Here is an 11,604-nt window from a genome sequence, read left to right as displayed (position 1 = left end):
AAAATCATAAATAAATAAGCAAAAAACACTAAAATAGCCTAAATATTTATCACCAGATGCATTATTATGGTTACTGAATATCATTTTTACACATTTATTGACAAAACACAGTATAGAAATGATACAAAAACACAGGCTTTCAGTTTCTGCCCAGCCACTTTCCAGCTGTGTGATCTCAGGATCCTGGCTTGGCTTCTACAAGCCCCAGGCTACTGTCACGTATGTGGCTCACTGAACTCTCAAGAACATTACTCCAGGCCACATAACAGGGAATAAACTACAACTTAATGGCAATTATTATCAAAGAACAGGATAGTCTCCAAAATAGTCTTATCACACAGAGGCCACTGGGATAGTTATGAAGAAAAAAAAAAAACCTTTACATATTTTACCTGAATGTTCGTTTCTACATAAAATGTATTCTTAAATTTATTCAAGTATAATGAACTCTATATCCCACTTAGATATTTTTTAAATATATATTGAGTATGTTATGCATTGATTATGACTAACCCTTAATATATCTAGCCCTTGGGAAAATTATTAATATCCATACTGTTTTCCATTTTAATTGTTGGACCCAGGCATTTTCTAGAGAAGAATGGACATGGTTGCATCAGGCATTCTGGAGTATCCAGATCTTGCTATACTAAGGAATCAAGTCCTTCACATAGGGGTGTGACTGAGCATGTGCACTGCATGCTCTATGGTTCAAGGGTAGTTAGAAACAAACATTTTAGGATCTCAAGTGTTTTTGTGGTGAGCTATGAAGAATGGGGCCTAGTGTGACTGACCAATCTACACCTGCCCATCACTGTTGGTAGTTATTTGTCTATTGCAATAGGGAGACTGAGATGCCAGTCTAGCCTATAACTCCATCTATTTAGTATTTCAAAAATTAGGCTGTCTGGGTAAGCTGGAAGAGCATCTAAGAGTGATTTTCAGAACCCTAAGATGGATTTCCTTGTGGGCTACATAGAGGTGATTAAGATGAAGGGTGGCAAGGGCCAGCAAGGGTTTGGGAGCCTTCTCATGAGGAACATCAGTAACAAAGGCAAGAACTTGGTAGTTCATTATAAATTAAGACGGAAGGTTATGAGCAGAAGGACTTACAAACCATGTGTCAAAGTACTAGAAAGGATGCTATGAATGGAGTTAGTTCCCTGAAGGAAAAATGTGGATTTACATTATAATAATTTGGTTGGAAAATGAAAAAAAATGGAAGTGCAATTTCATTTTAGGTCACAGGATAGTTAGGATGCCCATATTAAAAAGGTATTGACAGTGCCAATGATATTGCTAGTTGTATATGCATAATTAGAGTTAAACATGAATTTATTTATTGCATGCATTAAAAGAATTCACTTCATTTTCCACTGTGGTAAACACCCCTAGTTTCTAGTTTTTCTTGTGCTGTGTGCCAACCATACACTCACATTCCACTTACTTTGGTTCTCTTCTAAGCACATGTCCATGTGACAATTAAAGGTTTTTGCTCTCTGCTTCTCTGAACTTATACTCTGTACAGGCAGAGAAATTAATGAAAATATATTACTATAAGGTAAAATTTCTGGATTGTGTTTCTTTATCGAATGTAGAAGTAACTGTCTTATTAAATAAGAAACACAGAGCCAATGTAAAGATAAAAGCCCAAGAGGTCAGAGCTAAGAGCCTTACCCTTCCTGCTTCAGCGATCATCTTCAGCCAAGAGAGAGCTACTTCCTGTGTGTTTGTCTTTATATAGACTTTCTGTTCTGCCTTCTCATTGGTTGGAAACCCAACCACATGACCACCTCATCACTGCCTGTTTGTACAGACCTCCAGGTCTTCTATGGTTGGTATTGAGATTAAAGGCATGTGTCTCCAATGCTGGCTGTATCCTTGACCACACAGAGATCTACCTAGCTCTGCCTACCAAGTTCAGGGATTAAAGGCATGCGCCACGAACGCCCAGCTCTGCTATGGCTTGCTATTAGCTCTGACCCCCAGGCAACTTTATTTATTAACATACAAATAAAATTACACTTCAGTACAAATAAAATATCACCATATTTCCCCTTTTCTATTTTAATAAAAAGGAAAAAGGTTATAACTAACATAAGAAAAACTATATACAAAAGTACATTAACTATATACAATATATACAAGTAATAAACACCTAAACAATGTCTAGTCCATTTGTATTTGACAAATTCAGAGAAAATAATTCCATTATCTATCCTATTTTGGTAAGTCCAAAATGTACCTAATTCACTTTCTATCCTAACTAGTCTTCAACTATAACTAACTAATCTTCAACTCCCTCAAAGACCCAAGAAGGAAATAATATTACCTAACAAAAGTAAAAACAGGAAGTGCATGCAAGCAACTTCCAAAAAATTTGTGAGTTGACAGAAACAGCCAGCTGCCTGGACAGTCACCTGAGGTTTCTCTGCAGTGTTGGGGCATCATCTTCAACCTATAGGCTTAGCATATCTGGCAGACTCATTTGTGAAGTAGGATGTATACAAGGTCAACAGTTCAACCTCACATTGGGTGAGAGCAGTCCATGTACCAGAAACACCTGAATTCCACTAACATCATGTCATGATTCAGGATTTTAAATTCTAGAAATTGTTGATGGCTTTTTAATTCAGCTGTCCATTCTTCTTGGCTGTGTATATGTGGCTTCATCTCAGCATCCCATTCTTCTCCACATCCCTCTATTAAATGCCAGTCTACTATTGAGAGGCATGAGCTTAGTTACTCTTCAAGAATAACTGTTTCAGCTGCTGTTCCATTGCCCATCAGAAGCCATCGGCCCACTGCCTGTTCAGCTGCCTTTGAAGAAAAGGGCACTGTACCTTTTCTGGATTGCGAAGGCTACTTCAGGGATGGTGCCGTATTGTCCTGGCCTCAGAAGATGCCTTTTGATAAAGCCATAACCACACTTGTTTTGGCAAGAATCAGTAGTCCTTTGTTTCATGTCCTATCTGTCCATTTTGTCCTGTTGTCAGCAGTTGATTCGAGGATACTTTGTTGTCCAGTGGCTAACTTTTGCCACAATGAAAGTTAACTCCATATGCAGTTTCTTCAATGCCCATATTCTCTCTGAAGTAGATTGGTACTGCCAGGAGCCGACATGTCTCATAGTCATAACAAAAAGAGAAATTTTCTAAGTTATTAAAACATTTTAAATGCCATATTCTGTACATCTCTGAAGCATTTGAAGATGACCTGTCTATCTAAAATATATCTGCTCAATCTTGAAAACATACATATATGACTACAAGTTCTATTATAATGTTTAACTACTAACTTTCATTTCTTTATATCCTAATAGTTGGTAATAAAAACATTCAAGGATGAGAAAATTGCATTACATTGTTAAATGAACAGTATAAGTACAATTAGAAATAAACATATAGCATTTTCTAACATTATCAATTTCAATATATATAATTTGTATATAATATAAAACAATCCAATCCAATGTAAAATATTTAAAACTAGTAATTGTCTTTTTTTCTTTCTTTTTTTAAAAACAGAACCTTAAATCTAATCTCCTTTGCTTAGACCATTTCCTAACTCTTGACAATAACTTGTAATCAACCCCCCAAACAATGAAATTATCCCAGATCCAAAACCCATTAAAAGACCAAAAAACCACCCTCCCCACCCCACCTCTTTGGGAATGTGGGCATCAAATTCTTAAAATTGCTTCCTGCTGTGTATGGGCGAAGGTATCTTTATCCTGAAAAGAAAAATTTTAGGTTAATTGTCAAATTCTAGGAAAGGTAACTATATCCTTCATTATCCAGTCTGTGTATAATGCCAAAGTTCAGGGTTTATCTCAAGTACTTATTCAAGTAGTCTTTGAGACCGGATCATCTCAGCTAGTCATCTCAGAATTGCTCTGAGCACCTTGTAGTTCAAAGCTGATCTGTAGATGATGTTTGTCAGCTTAGTGACATTATTATTGTCCACGTGGAATTGTTGTTGTTGTGGGGCCCCATCTTCTTCCTGGAAACTTCAGTTGATGTTAGGCCTGGCCATGATTTCCTGCAAAAAACTGATAAGAGACTCAAACACAAGACATATATATGCAGCTAATTGAAGCCTTTTTTCTAGAATTAGTTAGTACTCTATATGACCATTCATATCTTGACAAAGTTTAAAATGTATATATATATATACATATATATGTATATATATATTAATCTTGTAAATTTTGATATAAAATTCATACTTTAAGAAAAGTTTAAAGAATCAGAATAGAATCAAAGAGTTGAGATTAGAATAGTCTCTTAATTAATTTGGTTTTTCTCCTGTCCCATAGCAGAAGATGGCTCTTTTCTTCTGACATGATACAGGGAGTTTGCGTTTTCCTTTTAACAACATGCTTGAGTTTAAAGAAGGAGAGAGCCATTCTCCAACTCCAAAGTCAGCTTTAAATTTTAATTGAACTGGGACTATTAGAAGACCAATAGTGTTAAATCTTTAGAGAAGAGCAGAAACAAACATTTAGGAAGACTTATAAAATTTTTTAGATGATATACCCACACGTCATTTCACTCTGTTTCCTGGGATAGATGATTTGTCCCTTTTCTTCAGTTGTCTCATTTGTCCAGTGTTCTTCAGATTCCTTAACCTTCATTCTCCTAAAAGACAAAAACAAAAACCTTTCCCCAAGACTAATTTTGGGGATGTTCCTTTTTGGCAAGTTATTATCTGATTAAATGAAAAGGCACGTGTTACTGGTATAAGTTAGTTTAAATTGGATGTTCATGCTGATTGATGAACTATCACCTCCTTTAATTAAGAGGTCTCTCTTGTTCAAATCGAACCTTTATCAATTTTGACGGTACCCACAGCTTATCTTCTCCTGTAGAAACAAAAGCAAAACCTTGTCCCCAACGTAACACATACCCTGGTTTCCATTCTGAGGTCAGCACATCCTTAAAGTATATAGGCTGATTTAATTCTGTAGTTTTTTTCTATTATCCAATGTCTCTCTGCAGCTGTTGTTCCTTTCTCATTGGCATTGAGAAAATCCAGAGTTAATAGAGCATTATGCAGTCTATTTCTGGGGGTTTTTGTTACCCCTTTCTGTTTATTTAACATATCCTTTACAGTTCTGTTTGATCTTTCTATAACTGCTTGACCTGTAGGATTATGTGGTATACCTGTAATATGCTTTATATTGTAATAAGCAAAAAACTGTTTCATTTTAACAAAGACATATGATGGAGCATTGTCAGTTTTGATTTGTGCAGGTATGCCCATGAGGGCCATAACTTCTAGCAAATGAGTGATTACAGAATCAGCTTTTTCAGAACTCAAAACAGTTGCCCATTGAAATCCTGAATAAGTATCGATGGTATGATGTACATATTTCCATTTTCCAAATTCTGCAAAGTGAAACACATCCATCTGCTAGATGTCATTCCTCTGAGCACCCTTTGGGTTACATCCTGCTGGTAATGGTGTTTGATTGTAGAAGGAACAAGTAGGACATTTCTTTACTATTTCTTTGGTTTGTTGCCAGGTTATAGAAAAATCCTTTTTTAAACCTTTACTATTGACATGATGTTTTTCATAAAATTCTGAGGCCTCCAGCACATTTCCTATCAATAATTTATCAATCTCATCATTGCCTTGTGCTAGAGGGCCTGGCAGACCAGTATGGGATCAGATGTGAGTTATACATAAAGGATGACTCCTTTTCCTGATTGTATCTTGTAATTGAATAAATAGTGAATTTAATTCTGAAGCATGAGGGATAAATTCTGCAGTCTCAATATGTAATACTACTCTTTCAGCATACTGAGAGTCGGTTACTATGTTGAGAGGTTCGAAAAATCCATTAATACCAACAGAATAGCATACAATTGTGATTTTTGAACTGAATTATAAGGACTTTGAACCACTTTACTTAAATTTTTGGATTTGTAACCTGCCTTTCCTTGTTTGTTGGCATCTGTATAAAAGGTACGAACTCCAGATATGGGTATTTCCCATACAATTCGAGGCAAGATCCAATCAGCTCACTTTATAAGATCAATTCTATCGCTTTTGGGATATTTGCTGTTAATTTCTCCCAAATAATTAGTGCAAGCTCGTTGCCGAGGTTCACTTTCTGTCCATAATTTTTCAATGTCCTCCTTAGTTTCTGTTAGGTCTGTTCCTGCTAATTGACAAAGTCTCAATTTTCCTTTCCAAATCAAGTCAGAGGTTTTTTCCACATAAGTTTTTAATTTTTATTTGATTTATTTGGTAAAAATATCCATTCCAATATAATATCTTCCCTCTGCATTAATATTCCTGTAGGAAATGCCTAGAAGGTAAAATAACCAAAATGTAATCCAGCTTTTGATCAATATGATCCACATGCCCTTTATGTACTTTCTTTTCTACCAAGGCCAATTCTTTCTCAGCTTCAGGTGATAATTCTCTTGGACTATTTAAGTCCTTCTCACCTTCTAAGGTTTTGAACAAATTATGCAGTTCATCATTTTTTACCCCAACAACAGTTTGTAGATGAGAAATGTCTCCAAATAATCTTTGAAAGTCATTAAGAGTCTGTAGCCTATCTCTCCTAATTTACATCTTTTGGGGTCTAATTTTTTGTAGCTCTATTTTATATCCTAAATAATTAATAGAATCTCCTCTTTGTATCTTTTCAGGAGCAATTTGTAATCCCCAGCAAGGCAAAATTTTCTTTACTTCTTCAAACATTCTTTCTAAAGTATCTGCATTTGAGTCAGCTAGTAAAATATCATCCATATAATGATAAATTATAGATTTAGGAAATTTTTTATGTACCACTTCCAATGGCTGTTGTACAAAATATTGGCACAGAGTTGGGCTATTCAACATTCCCTGTGGGAGGACCCACCATTGAAATCTTTTAACCAGTTGAGAATTATTGTAAGTAGGCACTGTGAAACAAATCTTTCTCTGTCTTTTCTTGTAAGGGTATTGAAAAGAAACAGTCTTTTAAATCAATAACTATGAGAGGCCATCTTTTTGGTAACAGTAGGCAAAGGAATTCCAGATTGTAGAGAGCCCATTGGCTGAATTACTTTGTTAATTGCTCTAAGGTCTGTTACCATTCTCCATTTACCAGATTTCTTTTTAATAACAAATATAGGAGAATTCCAAGGGCTGATTGATTCTTCAATATGCTGAGCATTTAACTGTTCTTCTACCAGCTCTTCTAAAGCCTGGAGTTTCTCTGTTGTTAAAGGCCATCGCTGAACCCATACAGGCTTGTCTGATAACCATTTTAAAGGTAGAGCTGTTGGTGTCTTTGGAAGATCATCAGTTGTTGTGCCCTGTTGTTGTTTAATATAGATGGCTGGTGACCACTCATTAGAATAATATCTTCTAATATTTCTCTCAGAAACATGTGCTAGTTTATGATTTGTTTCTGAGATTGGAGGGATGTTAATCTGAGTATTGCATTGTTGCAACAAGTCTCGACCCCACAGGTTTATAGCTATGTTAGCCACATATGGTTTTAATTTTCCTCTCTGTCCTTCTGGACCTATACATTCAAGCCATCTTGCACTCTGTTTCACTTGAGATAATGTGCTGTGGGATGTTCTGTATGTCAAGTGTGTTGCTGATTGGTCAGTAAATAAATCACTGATTGGCCAGTGGCTAGGCAGGAAGTATAGGTGGGACAAGGAGGAGAATAAAGTTGGGAAGTGGAAGGCTGAGTCAGAGAGACACTGCCAGCCGCCATGATGAGAAACAGCATGTGAAGATGCTGGTAAGCCACGAGCCACGTGGCAAGGTATAGATTTATAGAAATGGCTTAATTTAAGCTGTAAGAACCGTTAGTAAGAAGCCTGCCACAGCCATACAGTTTGTAAGCAATATAAGTCTCTGTGTTTACTTGGTTGGGTCTGAGCAGCTGTGGGACTGGCAGGTGAGAGAGATTTGTCCTGACTGTGGGCCAGGCAGGAAAACTCTAGCTACAAAAATGTCCCAATTCCTAACAGTTGAACGTTTACCTCCTGAAGAGGCCAAGTTGGATGCCAAAATTCTGGTGCAATTATGGTAACATCTGCACCTGTGTCTACCAGACCAGACAACAAAACACCATTTATTTTTATTGTTAATTTTCGTCTTTGTTCATTAATAGAAGTTTGCCAAAAAATTTTGTTTATGTTTTCTCCTGAATTTTCTATTCTCTCTATTTCATCATCCCGACAAGCATGATTTATTCCAATAGGCATTTGGTTATTTAATTGCTATGAGTAGGGGTTTCCTCTACAACTGAAGGAAAGATAAAAATATGGAATGCTTCACGAATTTGTGTGTCATCCTTGTGCAGGGGCCATGCTAATCTTCTCTGTATCGTTCCAATTTTAGTATATATGCTGCCGAAGCGAGCATTTTAGATTTAAGTTTTAGCACTGAGTCAAAAGTAATGAATAAACTGAATAGAAAAATGTCACATTGCTTGTCTCTACCAACATGTCTTTCAATTTATATACTGAGAATGATAATCTGAAGAAAAATAGGAATCTAAAAAGAGGAAAATATACATTCTTCCAATTGTTCTTTACTGATCTCACTGCTATGTGTAGATACACAAAGATAATCATGTAAAATATGATAATATAAAATTAATTTTTTATAATGATGTAAAATTACATATTACACATTTAATAGACTAAGAATATAAACTATAGCTTCAGAAATTAATCCTTGTCTAATATGAAACAGAAATTCAAAGTAAATAAAAATAAAAATGTTTTTAGCAAAACACATAGGTTTAGGAATGAGTGGTGGTCTGTGTAACTGCATAATTAATCATAATCTTTTAATATTCATTAAGATTCCCAACCAGAGTCAACAATCACTAGTCTATAACTTTCTCTGGCCATCATAACATATTCAATTTATCTTAAGTTGCTATTTTATATCAGAATTTATGGATATTCCCACTGGGATCCTCAAATTTTAATTTTCTCACATAATTTGGCTCTTTTCCAGACTCATGTGAGCAGGAACTGATCCAAAAAACAAACAGGCGGAAATGTGTTTGAATAGAATTCCTTTAACATAGGGTCATGCATACCTCCATTCAATAAAGCCAACAACCAAATTCCTGCAATGGGCAGTTCAAGAATAGTTTTTTAAAACTCAGGTTTGGTTAAAGAAAATGAATTTCTATTCAAACACGAAAAGAAAAGGGAACCCTGAACTTCACAGGGTCTTAAAAACACACACAGGATGGGGGTGAGAGGGGCGGGTAATCAAACCATTGAAAGTTAGTAGCTCAGATTAGTAACAAAAACCTAAAAGGGTTTTGATATCCACTTAGACTGAAAAGCTTGAGTGCAACTAATTTAAGGACTTTGATGTAAAGACTGATTTTAAAAAAAAAAAAGTGAAGAGATGCCTGATTGTACCAATACACCAACCAATTTCAAAAGCTTAATTTAGTATGAGTAGAACAAATAAGCATAACAGATAGATCCAAATGGCAAAGCTCAAGAAGCTTCTTTCAGTCAACCTATCAGATATATGACAGCTTTATCCCAATAACCGGTCTGTGAAAACTGTCTAGATTACTGTCTGTGATGACTGTCTAGATGACTGTCTGTCATGACTCTCTAGATGACTGTCTGTGATGATTGCCTGTGATGACTTTGTCATGACTGTCTGTGATAACTGTCTAGATGACTGTGATGACTGTCTAGAGGACTCTCTGTCATAACTGCCTGTGATGACTGTCTAGATGACTGTGATGACTGTCTAGATGACTGTCTGTGATGACTGTCCAGATGACTGTCTGTGATGACCATCTGTGATGACTGTCCAGATGACTGTCTGTGATGACCATCTGTGATGACCGTCTGTGATGACTGTGATGACTGTCCAGATGACTGTCTGTGATGACTGTCCAGATGACTGTCTGTGATGACTGTGATGACTGTCCAGATGACTGTCTGTGATGACCATCTGTGATGACTGTCCAGATGACTGTCTGTGATGACTGTGATGACTGTGATGACTGTCCAGATGACTGTCTGTGATGACCATCTGTGATGACTATCTAGATGACTGACTAGTCGAAACAAAAGACTGGTCCAACATAGAGTCTTCAGTCATGTTTCTATTTGGGTCAAACCATCACTAAGATTGATTTTTTGGATGCTTCTGCCTCTAAACTCAACTAGTTTTACAAAACTGAAAATAAAAGACTGTATCCAGATAAAATTCAGGACAGAGATGTAAATCATATTTTTAAAACCCCAAGTAAAGAACAAGATCTTCATATTTGTGATGCAATTTGCCAAAACCTGTCTTTGTATAGTTTCCAGCATACAGTGTATCTGTATCTGCCTATTCACAATTGTCATATCACAAGGTTGATCCAGACCAACTTCACAGAAACCCTGCAAGGATTACTATGGTTAAATGGGAAGAGATAACTGCATTAGAAAATCCAGGCCCCATTATTGCTGCTAAATAGACCCAGCTGTTTTAACAACTGTTTAGATTATTTGGCAGCATCCTCATTAAGTGGAGAATTTTACATAATGTATTTGAGCTATGAAGACATTTATGAAAATCAAAGGATCCAATGTTTCCAACAGGAAAGGAAGAACAACCTAGTTCCACCCTGTCCCTGATCTCCATACTGCTCCCCATTCACTGCACCAATTTCCCATGAGAACCAACGTTATTGAGAATATTTGATTCAGAGTTGGTCATGATCAGGGAAAACAGTCTACTTTATCATTCTTGAGTTATTTTCTAGACCTACTTCTTTATCTATAACACATTTTGTTATTTAAAAACCTGATTGTCATATCTTTGAGAGCTCTAAGTAATACTAAGAAGTATATTTTATAATATTACATACCATTTTTCTTAGAAATAGATGCTCTGAGACCAGATAAACAAATTTCATTGTCATTGTTCCCACTTACTTTTTGGTTGATTATGAATTAGTAACTTAATATGTGCCTTGGTCTCCTTATCTTGTAATTGGCAATGAGTGCTGTTACCTAGCATATAAAATTATTATGAAGAATTATACCATGAATTATCAAATGTATATAAAGCATTAAGACTGGTTCTTCAAGCATAGTAATCATTCAATAAGCATTAGCTATTTTTATTAATATCAATATCATTTCATATCCAAGAAAACTGTTTTGAAAAAGTAAATATTCAAGTCTACCTTTGTCCTTAAACTACTGACTACCAAGTTGTCCTTAGAATTTCCCAGCAGTTTGGGATCATTGCTCTGACTAAAATTTATCTCATGACAATTCTATGGTAACAAAAGTATGTCTTTCAGAAAATTCCAGACTTGCAAAGACAAAATATATCATCCATTGCTGCAGATAGTTTTTTTTTTCATTTTGGTCACTAATTGCTTTGTAATAGAAGACCCCAAACTCAATATTAGCAAAATCAATGAGCATTTATTTAGCTAAATATCTGTTGAATGTCAAAGGAACAGAGCTATTGACATCTGCTAGACTTTTGATCAATGTGGGGTGAGCTAGGCGTCAGCTGGCTCCATCATCTTTCTGTAGGGAGAAAGCTAGAGGTGGGCCTCGATGTGTTTCAACAGTTACAGAAGCAGGGAAT

At 35.8% G+C, this 11,604-nt stretch overlaps 1 non-coding gene across 1 annotated transcript; it reads right to left on the bottom strand.

The window, feature by feature from the left end:
* Positions 1–8,278: 8,278 nt before the first annotated feature.
* LOC128111399 (U6 spliceosomal RNA) lies at positions 8,279–8,385 on the bottom strand. Its single transcript, XR_008218638.1, has one exon. It is a non-coding gene; the product is annotated as a U6 spliceosomal RNA (small nuclear RNA).
* Positions 8,386–11,604: the final 3,219 nt, after the last annotated feature.

This window comes from Peromyscus californicus, unplaced genomic scaffold (genome assembly GCF_007827085.1).
Source record: "Peromyscus californicus insignis strain IS unplaced genomic scaffold, ASM782708v3 Scaffold_15__1_contigs__length_86483966, whole genome shotgun sequence".
In the NCBI taxonomy this organism is placed as follows: domain Eukaryota; kingdom Metazoa; phylum Chordata; class Mammalia; order Rodentia; family Cricetidae; genus Peromyscus; species Peromyscus californicus.
This window is presented reverse-complemented; position numbering and strand designations above follow the sequence as displayed.